This window comes from Sus scrofa, unplaced genomic scaffold (assembly GCF_000003025.6).
Source record: "Sus scrofa isolate TJ Tabasco breed Duroc unplaced genomic scaffold, Sscrofa11.1 Contig740, whole genome shotgun sequence".
Lineage (NCBI taxonomy): Eukaryota > Metazoa > Chordata > Mammalia > Artiodactyla > Suidae > Sus > Sus scrofa.
The window spans coordinates 195,267-207,941 of record NW_018085303.1 but is presented as its reverse complement, the minus strand read 5'-3'; the positions used below and the strand labels follow the sequence as shown (position 1 = coordinate 207,941).

At 36.7% G+C, this 12,675-nt stretch overlaps 1 pseudogene; it reads right to left on the bottom strand.

Moving 5' to 3' along the window:
• Positions 1–1,761: 1,761 nt before the first annotated feature.
• On the bottom strand, positions 1,762–2,579 carry LOC100738283 (annotated as a pseudogene).
• Between the last annotated feature and the right edge of the window lie 10,096 nt (positions 2,580–12,675).

The window sequence follows — 12,675 nt, the reverse complement described above, 5'->3', positions numbered from 1 at the left end:
TAGAATTACGGTCAAGATGGACCTACCAACTTGGGAGGCAGTGGACTATGGTGATTAACGGTAGGGATGCTGGAGCAAAAAAACACTTGGACTTACAACCCAGCTCGACCACTTAGCAGCTATATACATACAACATCCCTCAGCTAAAGGCTAATTGGCCAAAAAGAAATATCTCTCGCCTAGTCAAGTTTATGTCTTAGCCTATTATTGTCAAAAATATATTTTGCAATGAATTAATAATTTTAAAGAAGTTCAAGATAATATAAGAAAAGTTTATATAAGAGAGTAAAATAGGAGTTCCAGCTGTGGTGTAACAGGATCAGCCTTGTCTCTGCAGCAGCAGCGAAGTGGGTTTAATCCCCAGGCAGTGAAGTGGGTTAAGGATCTGGTGTTGCTGCAGCTGTGGGGCAGGTCACAGCTCTGGCTTGGATTCTGTCCCTGATCTGGAAACTCCATATGCCATGGGAAGCTGAGGAAAAAAGAAAAGAAAAGAAAAGAAAAGAAAAAGAGTAAAATAATTTCTAAAAGAGGTCTGAAACCCGTCTGTGATTTAAGAGAATGGATTCATTACAAAGATCTACCAGAAATTGATAACCTATAGGTTATATGAATATATAAGTGACATTTTTAAAGAGTCTTTAAAATAAGTTGGCATCAGTATGTTTTTATCATAGTGATTAGTTTGTGTGTCAAAAGCTTAGTTTACTTACAGGTCAGGAAGATTTTGTCTCTGGCCTATATTACCTTTGGATCCCCCAAAATTCTAAAGTGCCTTAGCTATTCAGTCATGGAAAATATGATCCACTAATAGATAAAGATCAAGGAATGCAGTAATACTCATATATGAAATTCTTGACCCATACTTAATTGCCAGATTTTGGTAGCAATAGGAAAAGTTATGATGAATGCCCTATAGAGTATTTATTAGAGGAGAAAAGTAGTACAGACATGAATACTATTTAATTGTGGGCTTTGAGTAAGTGACATACATAAAAGGCATGGATGAGTGATAATATTATCCTCCAGTTATAACTAGGACCCATTTAAGAAATGTGGGGGAAGAGTGCTGAAAATAAAGAAGGAACATGGAAACAAATAATCATATGAATTGATACTAATGAAGAGTAATGACTTCTTGGTCTTATTTCTGCTCCCTAAGAGGTGAAAATAAAACAACTAATTATTATGGAAGTTTTGTAGGTAATCTGAGAAAAGGAAATTAACCAATTCAAAGCAAGGAAAGAATAACAGAGAAGAGGAATATACTAACTTCCAAAACAATATTGGACAAGTTCTGTTCATCACCTTTTGAAGAAAAAGACAATTGGAAATGGTGGATTAAGGCAAAAATTAGCTATAATTTGAAGCATTTTACAGAGTAATTTTATGGACAACAAGCAAAAAATATTTCTTAATTATTAAAAAAATCACCCAGAGATATGAAGAATAGTAAATAAAATAATTAATATAAAATGTCCAGCACGGGGTCAGAAAGCTACAAAGTTAGAGCTCTTTATCCTTATTAATTACAGTTCTAGAGATGCACAGCAGCATGATAAGTACCTAAACATAACCAGCACATAAAATTAATAGAGATCTAAAATTCCAATGACATTATTTTTTTCTGTTGTCATTTAGGGCAGAGCTAATGTCTTTTATCTTAGAGTATTTAAGATATCTTCCTGTAACTCACAAGCTGATGGCAGAGTTTCTTCATTCACGCCTTCATCTCCTTGTTCCTGAGTGTATAGATGGCTGGACTCAGAAAAAGAGTGAAACTGCACCAAAGATAGCAAAAAACTTGTCCAGCTGTGATGAGGGGAAGGGCCAGGTGTAGAAGAAGATTAATGGCCCAAAGAACAAAACCACCACAGTGACGTGAGCTGACAAAGTGGAGAGGGCCTTGGATAAACCACCCGAGGAGTGTTTCCAAACAGTGACCAGAATGAAGACATAAGAAATAATCAGGATGAAGAAGGAAACCACAGAGATGAGTCCACTGTAGGCTGTGACCATGAACTCTAGCCTGTAGGTCTCTGTGCAAGCAAGTTTAATGAGTTGGGGGAGGTCACAGTAAAAGCTGTCCAATGCATTGGGACCACAGAAGGGCAAGTCTACAACGGAAGCCAATTGGGCCACTGAATGGATGATGCCAAGGACCCAGGAGGCAGCCAAAATCAAAATGCACATTTGTGGGCTCATGATGGCCAGGTAGTAGAGAGGCTTACATATGGCAACATATCTGTCAAAGGCCATGGCAATGAGCAGCACCATTTCTGTGCCCCCAGTAGCATGAATAAAGAGATGGCTTTAAGTTTTCTGAGAATGTCATAAATCACTTTGGTGGCTGTAATCAAGCAAACCCCCACATCAAGAAGGGAGAGGTTGGCCAACAGAAAGTACATGGGGGAGTGCAAGTTAGGGTCAGAGCTCACAGAGAACACAATGAGTAGGTTTTCTATGAGGCTCACCACATAGAACACAGATGAAAAAAGGAAAAGAAGAAGCTGGATTTCCCATGAATTAGAGAGTCCCAGGAACACAAACTCAGACACAGCAGAGTGATTGACTCCACCCATTGCCTTTACAAGCAGAGGTGACACAACTTTACCTGAAAAAGAAAGTAAAGAAGACATCAACATTGTAGGGAGTCAATGACTGCATGAGCTTCAAGTCATGGATAAAAAACGTTGTCTTACTTACAAACCCATTAAATTGTAGTTGCAGAAAATAGGCAGTAACTCATTGCCACAAAACACTGCTTCTAACACCCCAGCCTCCCTAAAATACTCTCAGTTTCCATAAGAGGCAGCATAGGAGTGCCTTGGAGTAACATGAGGAAAGAAAGAGGAAATGGAATATAACTTATTCATTTGTCTCTCACAGTTGGTTATTCCTGCCCATGGAGTTTGAGACAATTTTGATGACCTTCCCTTTCCTTACTCCCTTGATTACCTGCTACATGCAATGCCATTAGTCTTATCAATACTCATTAATACTCTCTCATGTTTAGCGTTGCTATCACAGTTTTATCAAATCACTTTCCTCTTTCACATAAGATAAAAGATAATACAGAAACCCCCAAATTTTCCAGCTTTTGTCGCTCAGCTGGAGTGAAAGTGATCACATAGCTTAAGCTGTGAGAGTATATGATGGAATTAGGACATGCCAGAAAAGAGGTTTGTGCTGCAGTAGCTAGACATGGATGAGCTAATGCAATGTAGCAAACCAAATTCTATGTGATTGGTATTTGTAGATCATTGTCCATGTGATGATCACACAATTTCAGAAAGAACCTTGCATTTGGAAGCACAAGATTTGTGATCAAGTCCTAGACCTAAGTCTGTGGGAAGCTAGAATAAGTTATTTTTCCCATCCTGTCTACACTTGACTCATTGCTCAAATTCATTTACATTATCAGTAAAGTATAAGGAACTGGGGTGGGAGATGCTAGGTAATTCTTTCAAGTTGAACATTTCTGTGATTTTATAACAGAATGCCAGCGCAGGATGTAAGGAAGCTCACCACAACGATGGCATTCTCCACATTTGAGTGCTACCACCATCTTTACCCTCATCTGCAGCTGGTTTTATGTCCCATATCCAATAGAAAGCCTTCTCTTCACCTTAATCTCCTTCTTCTCTAATTCCTTTTGCATAACTTACGACATATTAGAATATTACTATAGATTTTCTATGTCATTTATTTTGCCCTTTAACATACCCATAAGTAATCAATCAACCAAATATTTCCTAAATGTCTAATTAGCAGAATGCATTTTTCCAGGACACTGTGGACTTCTGGAAGTGTCAAAATATTATTCACTACCTTTAAGGTTTTACATTTTAGCCCATGAAAAATAAAAATGATGTACTTATATAAAAATGTCAAATAAGAAGTATAATCATAAAATTTTTGAAGTAGAAAAAATACACATGAGCCTGACTGATCAGGGCTATCTTAGGTAAAAAATTAAGATCTATGCTGCACTTTGAGAAATGGATATAATTTATTTGGCTGTACAGCTTCATATCTGATATTAAAGAATTGATGAGGCACAATCAGGTAACATCTCCCAGTCTGAAGCAGTTTTGGCGAGCTAGCTATGAAAATATAATAGCAACCCACATCAAAACAAAAACAGTGGCTATCTTGGGCAAAACACCACAATAACATCTTTATATGCATGTTCAAAACCATAAAAGTTGCTAATATTAGCTCCTTTTCACAGTAAGGGAAGTAGAGACCATGAGAAGGGAAACCCCAGGTTAGACTGGTAAGAGGTAAAACTTACATCGATTCTCTGATCTGTCTTTATCCAGTATACAGAAAAGATTTTGCTCTTTTCTCATGACTTTCTTATTATTTAACACCTCTTAGTCCCTCTCCAGTGCCCCACATTCTACTCCCAGCATCCTAGGCTGATCTAAGTGAGAGAGAAGGAAGCTTTGTCCTCAAGTGTCCGTAAGCATCTGGGTTTCTTAAGGTGCTTCAAACACAGTCATAATTCATCCTACCTATTTAAATAACCATGGTCAGAAAAGGAAAATCTGCATAATACCTGATCTCAGAGCTCCTGGTAGAGTTCCCAGACTGCCATTGTCCTGGCCCACATGAACTCCTTTTGCTTCCCATAGAGACTCTGCTCGCAGTGCTCTCTTATTAACAGGGGAAAGAAAGGGGCTCTGTCTTCACATCAGGAGATGAAATAAAGCCCAGAACTAAATGAAGTCAAATTTCATTCCCACTTAAAATACTGCCTCCTAACTTCTAATTCCCTTTCTTGGGTCTCAATCTTGGATAGCAATGGATTAAAGGAAAAAAAGTAATTTCAGTTTCTGACTGCATGTTCTCTTTCCTCTCATGTGTATTGATTCTTCTTTATTAAGCTCAACTGAAGTTGTTTCTGTTGTACAAGGTAGCAATTAATTGATTTATTTACAACTGATCCTTCACCAGAGATGTTTATTCAATACTGACCTTGGGGACGTCAACATTATACACCAATATCCCTAAGCTATTTCTATATTTGTCACCAACACACTCATATAAAGACCTGACATGTGACTATTACAAAAGAGTTAACCATATTCAACTTTGCCTAGTTAAAACTAGCATTGCTTCATGTATATGAAGCTTTATAGTGAAAGTGAATAATAGTGAAGACTGTTATTGTGAAAGATATGGCTAATTGGCACAGTAAAGTGCTTACCAGATGATACTGCAGAGATTTGGGCTTGCCGACATGGGTTCATTTGTCCAAGGGAATTGTCACCCAGAATCCTGGCAGACCAACATAGGAAGCTATGAATGAATCACAAAAGGAGAGGAAAAAAGAGATTTTAAAAAATGTTTAAACATCATCCTCTTAATTTGAAATATTTATCTCATAAGTAAGATTAAAGAATCTCTAAGGAATATGTAAATATATTGGCTTTTCTTATATTAAAATCAACTCAACCAAAAAAAATTAGCAAGTTAAATAGGAAACTTCATAAAAATCCTGTGTGTATGTGTGTGTGTGTGTGTGTGAATTATCTGTAAGGCTATTCCACTCTCCAATCAAAAGCTAGCATAGTCATAATCTATGTGGAAGAGTTTAACTATTGATTTGATTACATGATCCATAATTTCACACCAAAATTAATACTTTTAACTCAGAAATAACTTTAGTGTGTTGGACTAAACACACTATGGATTCATAATCCACATTGTGAATCATAAAATTTAAATTCTATTCAAGTTTATTTAGTGACTTACTCTGTAACTTCAGATAATACACTTCATTTCTCTATAGTATTATTTCCTCAACTGTAAAATGAGCAGGTAATAGAAAATTATTTCTGCAGTCCCTTCCAGGTCCAAAGTTTCCTATATTGTGTACAACTGTAGTATTCTCATTGATTCATGGAGAGAGGAACAGAGTACAAGAAGAAGATATAAACATCAAAGGAAAGTATAAGATAATAAGGTCTGTTTTTGCACATACAGCTTAGAAAACTTAAGGAAGAGAAAATTCAGAGGATAAATAAAATTTAATTTTTTACTAATTATCATAGAAATAGTAAATGCAAATTGTAAGAAATAGTCTTACTGTTTGGTGTGAGAGAGAGGAAAGAAAATCTTTTTGCCTTATGTACAACCATATACTGCCTGACTAACTCCAGTGGGTCATAGAAGTGAAAATGACCATAATTGTGTGTGTGTTTTTTCCTAGGCTCTCTATTCCATTGATCTTTGTACTATTTTTGTGCCAGTATTATTTTGTTATGCTTAATGTAGCTTTGCAGTATAGTCTGAAGTGACTTCTCCAACTCTGTTCTTTTTTGTCAAGATTCTCTTGGATATTTGAGGTCATTTGTGTTTCCATACAAATTTTAAAATTATTTGTTCTAGTTTTGTAAAAAAAAAAAAAAGGCAGTTTTTTTTTTTTTTGATGGGATTGGACTGAATCTCTAGATTGTCTTTAGTAGTATGATTATTTTTGCGATATCGCCTCTTCCAGACCATGGACATGGTATGTTTTTCCATCTGTTTTTGTCATTTTCAGAGCTCAGTGGTTCACAATGCCTTTGAAAAGACAAATTCCTAATTTAGAATGTGTTGCTATAACTCAGTTCCATACTATCTTTCCATGATCATCTCTCTTTATGTTCCAACTTTCAAGAAATATTTTTTCCCCTTAATACTAACTGCTCTATTACCCATCAATGGCCTCCTCCTAATTCCTTACAATCTGACAGCTTCCCCTGCATCTTCTTTAAACATGAAGGTCACCAAATACCTCAGAGTAAATTAATCATCATTCTGGTCTCTCTGCATCATCTTATACTGTTCACCATTTCTTGCTTTCTGAGGAATATTACAGCTAGTGGGCTGTGAAAAGACTTTGTCATCCCTCTCCCTGTTGGCAATGTCTGTTCCACAGGCTGAACCTAAAGAACATAATTCCTCAGATAAGAATTCTAACTAGTCATTAACATAGAAAAGGACTTAAATCCTTATAGATTTAAGTTCCCATTATGTTGTACACCTGAAACTAATATGTCTTATACTTTAATTTCTTTAAATACAAAAAAAAACCCCGCAAAGGTTAGCCAAAGGAGGAATATTTGAACAAAGGACAGACAACTGAAAGCAGTGAAGGAGGGGAAGTGTGGATATTTCTAGAAGCTTGAGTTGTTACTTTGCAGGGGAAGAAATAGTTTAATTTTTTGTCTACAGATGAAAAAAAGTCAAAAGTCATTCCCATTACATGAGCCAGAAATATTTCTGTTCACTGAACATACAAAAGTATCCATAGTGATCATCTCTGAAGCAGGTATCATTTTAATCTGAAAGATTCACTGCCAGATAGCTTAGTAAGACCATCTCATTTTTTTAAATTTATTTTTGCTTTTTAGGGCCACACCTCAGCATATGGAGGTTCCCAGGCTAGGGGTCCAATCAGAGCCACAGCTGCTAGCCTACACCACAGCCACAGCAGCGTGGGATCCAAGCCGCATCTGCAGTCTACACCAGAGCTCACAGCAATGCTGGATCCTTAACCCACTGAGCGAGGCCAGGGATCTAACCCACAACCTCATGGTTCCTAGTTGGATTCATTTCCACTGCTCCACAACAGGAACTCCTGTACCACATCTTCTTTATCCATTTCTGGGTCAATAGACATTTAGGTTGCTTCTGTGTCTTGGCCAATGTTAATAATGTATTATTTGGATGGAAGACCATCTTATTTAATGTCCTCCTTCTCTAAGCATTCCTATGTGGGCACAACGGAAATAAAAAATTTAACTAAAGTCACTAACATAGGGAAGGACCTAAATCCTTGTAGCTTAGAGGTCAAAGGGTAGATCAAGGCTACATACACAATGCACAGCTTAACTTTAAACATGTGCAAATGTGTAAACTCTAAAACCTGTGTTAAGCATCCTTTTGAGGGTTTCATAATGGTTTTCTCATTCCTCTCCAAACCTTCATATATAATTTATTTAGGATGATTATTTAGGTTAGTTTATTTCTGCTGAATCCTCAGTAGAGATGGAAACTATTATAATCCAGTAGATATTGATCTTTTATACACTTGAGAAATGCCAAAGAATTTTAAATCTACTTGTCTGTGATTCAGCTATATAATTAAAACAATTATTACACCTCTCTATAATCTTATGATATCTAGAATACTTTTTATTATTAATTATATTTCCTTTTTCAACTTTAATATATTAGTAATTCTCTGCTCCTATTTACTATCTGTATACATAATTTCCATTTTCTTAATATGTTAATTAAATCTTATTATAAAATATTAATGACTTATTTTATTTTATTTTATTTTATTTTGGTCTTTTTGTCTTTTTAGGGCCACACACGTGGCATATGGAGGTTTCTAGGGTAGGGGTTTAATCAGAGCTGTAGCTGCCAGCCTACACCACAGCCACAGTAACTCAGAATCTGAGCCGCATCTGTGACCTACACCACAGCTCATGGCAATGCAAGATCCTGAACCCACTGAGCGAGGCCAGGGATCAAACCCGCATCCTCATGGATGCTAGTTGCGTTCGCTAACCAATGAGCTAAAACGGGAACTCCATAACTAATTTTAAATATGATTCAATTGTTTCCTGAATCTTACAGGTCATACATCTGTTAATTTTTATCTCATATTGGCTTTAGAAAGAATTTATATCATATATATAATATTAATATTATATATATTATAGCTATACTATATCCTCTGAAAATAAATACACTGTATATTAAAATATCATTATTCTTTATGGTTAGCAATATGAGTCATGAGCTCATCCAAATTGAAAATGTTCTTATTCTCTCACATAATTACAACAAAGTTAATTTCTTCAAGTTATGTCCTAGTATAAATGCTATTTTTAAATCTGTCATATTAATCATTTCCTAGGATATAAATACTAAATTTTATAATGTTAATTTCCTTTTTTCTAAAAGTTCACAACCTCTAAAAACATTCCATTTCTTTTGTTGCACAATGGATCAAGGAAGAGTGTAAGAAAGAAGTATATAATTCATATTTTACAGATAAGAAAATAGGACTTGGAGTTCCTGCCATGCTGCAGTGGGTTGAGAATCCACCTGCAGGGATTTCCTGCTGTGGCACAGTGGGTTAATGATCTGGCTTGTCTCTATGGAGGTGCCTGTTTAATCCTCAGCCCAGTGCAGTGGATTAAGGATTCAGTGTTGCTGCAGCTGTGGCATGGGTGGCAGCTCTGGCTAGAGCCCAAGAATTTCCATATGCCAAGGTGCAGCCATTAAAAAAGAGAGAGAGAGAAAGAGAGAAAATATAACTCAAAGAGAGCACATGAATTGCCTAACTTTGCGTAACTATCAAATTCAAACCAAAATTGGAATTTTTATAAGAGGTAAATGAATTTTAAAGTACCTGAAGATATGTATAAATTTTAACAGTTGCTGTCTTTTTAAGAAGAGGCTATAGGTGATTTTTCCTCTTCTTTATGCTTTTCTTTTTTATTGAATTATACTTGATATACAATATTATATTAGTTTCAGATATACATCATAGTGTTTCAATATTTTCACAGATTATACTCTACTTGAAGATATTATAAAATATTGGCTATATTCCTTGTGCCATATATTACATCTTTTACCTTATTTCATCCTTAGTATTTTGTACCTCTTAAGCCCCTTCCCCTATCTTGCCCCTCCCTTCCATCACATATTCTTTATCCATTCATCTGTTGATGGCCACTTATCTTAGCTATATAAGATATCTTACAGTGGTTTTGTAAACATTGGTGTGTGTGTGTGTATCTTTATATATATATGTGTGTGTGTGTGTGTGTGTATATATGTATATATATATGTGTGTGTGTATATATATATATATATCTTTACAAATTAGTAAAAAGAGCAGGGGTAATCAGTGAGCTATAAAGATGTTTTTTTGCTGAATCATAAGGTACATAGATGTGGTTGAAGAGTTAGGTAGATGTCATATGATGGAAAGTGTAATAGATATATTTAGTGACTTAGATTACTAAAAGCAGTGGTTAACAAGAGTAATATGGGCATGAGAATAGCATGATCAGACCTCAGTTAGAATATCACTTGATGTCAGTGTAGGAGGTGAATTTGAGGGTCCAAAGCTGGAAGCAGGCCAATTTCAGGAGGATGGCTTCTGCAGAGCAGTTCAAAAATTACAGGAGCATGAACTAATAGAACATGAGTGGCAATGGGAAAGTGGGGATGAGTTGAAGGTAATTTGCTTAACTGAGTGTTCATTGCTATTGATAGTGAAGAAGAGTGTAAGGTTGACTGCAAGTTCTAGGTTTCTGAGTTGCAGATCTCAGACCTCAGGGACTAAATAGTGCATAACTGATCGAATAAGACTTCATGTTGCATGTTCTTTGGTTTAAAATTCAATATATGGACATTCCTGTTGTGGTTCAGCAGGTTAGGAACCCAGCATAGTCTCTGTGAGGATACAGGATCAATCCCTGGCTTGGCTCAGTGGGTTAAAGATCCAGCTCAGTCACAACTGTGGTTTAGGTTGCAGATGTGTCTCAGATCTGGTGTTGCTGTGGCTGCGGTGTAGGCCCCAGCTGCAGCTCTGAGTTGACCCTTGGCCTTGAAACTTCCATATGCCACAGGTGCCACCATTATTTTTTCTTAAACAGATACATGCACATCTAGTCTTGTAAATGGCAAGTCTGGCAACTTGTGTCTTGCAAATTAGTTTCAAAGTCATGTTTGTGGCGAGAGGACTTAGAATTTAATCTGAAAGCATAGGGAGTTATTTTTAAATGACCACAATAAAAAATATCTGAGGACTCTCCTGTGAAATTACTATGAGGCATCATCAAATCTCTTGATCAAGTATTCTAAGAAACAAACAAAGGCTAAGAAGGGTTTATGGTACTCTTCCCTTATTTTTATCATCATTAATGAGACAATGAATATTTTACATGCACAGTCTCATTATTTCTCACAACAATTCTATGGAGCAGGCACTATAACTCCCCCCATTTTAGAAGTTAAAAAAAAAAAAGAAGAAGAGAAATCTTGGGGATTTAAAGTGACTTCTCTATCATTTTGCCTGAAATTTCCCTGTTATGGGAATTGCAATCTTTTAGGTGCCATGAAGAACGGGGTGTGAGGCAAAATCTTGTTTTTTGTGGAGAGTACGATTTAAGGATTTAAGGAATGTGTGCCTTATGTTAAATAAATGGAATCTAAAAGGCTTTGACAGAATATTCATGATAGATTCCCAGGTGAGCTATTATTATGTAACTATTTGGAGGTGGATTTGGTGCAGAAACAGAAACAGTGTTATTGGAAGAGACATAGGGAGGCAGTGTTGATTTGGCTGCCTTGGATGGAAAGGTCGTCTGGCACTGTGCCACATCTTTTCTCAGATTTCCATGGGAAACTTCAGGCTTCTTTATAATCTACAAGCACTTTTTGTCATAGAATATTCTTTACTATCTGTTTCCAAGGTCTAAGTACTATATGTAAAATAAACTATCTGTGTAGATTTTTCTATTTTCTTCAAACCATCTCTGGGTGAAGGAGAATGGAACTAACAATAACTGAGCATCTGAGGATGACACTCCAGGGGTTTCACATATGTTCTACTTTGAAGCTTATAAAACCCATAAAACCTCAAAAGGTAGGTTTTGTTGTCTCTACTTTATAAATTAAGTAGCTTTGGCCTAGAAGTTAATACCTAGAAAATGATCAAGTTGGGATTAAAACCTAATCCTATCAAATTCTTAGTCAAAAATTTTGGTTGCAAGTAACAAAAACAAGGGGGAACTTATTTTCATGCAGAGCTATTTTGTGGAATCCAAGAGCAGAATTGAAGCTGACCGCACGAATGGCCTGAACCTAGCCTAAACCCACAATGGGACTTAAACCCATGTGCCAGGAACTCAAACCCAGACTAAACCCAGATTGGGACTTGAACCCACAGTTTTAAATTAGAATGGCTCACCTGGTGTCTGGACCTGCTGAGGTTCAGGTTCTTCATGCTATCGCACAGAAGAAATTCAGCAAAAAACAAAGTGATAGGCAAGAAATAGATTTATTATCTCTCCAAATAGACACTTGGAGAGATGCAAGCAGGTAGGCAAGGAGGCTCTGCCCTGAGGATTAGGTGGGCTACAGTTTTATTATCCGGAGGAGAGTGGGAGTCGGAAAAAACCATCTCTTCCTCTTTCTTTGAGCAGTTGCTCCTCCTTAGTATGTGGTAAGGTGTCTATTCAAATCAGCAGAAGGGCAGTCCTCAAACTCCTGCCCTTGGACTGAATCTGAAAGCAGGCCTCATCCCATCCCCCATCCAATGACCTGAGGCAATTCTGAACCTCCGCTAGTCAAGCAAGCCTGCCTTGTTATGATAGCTTTTTTGAGCAATTTATTAACTTACCCTGATCTCCCAAATCCCCTAGTTTTCCCACTCTATCTGTAATCCTTTATTGGGATTTCCACAACTACCTGCGCCTACTCCGTCCCTGTCAGAATCATCAGGAAGTGGAACAGGAGTGGGAACATGGTAAGGAACTTTAGCCACTTTTTCTTTCAACACTCTGAGGTCATGAAGTCTGTCATTTATACTTCTTTCTTTGTAACATCTCTGTAGCTGCATCACTAAAATGGCCAGCAGAGTCTGACCAGAAT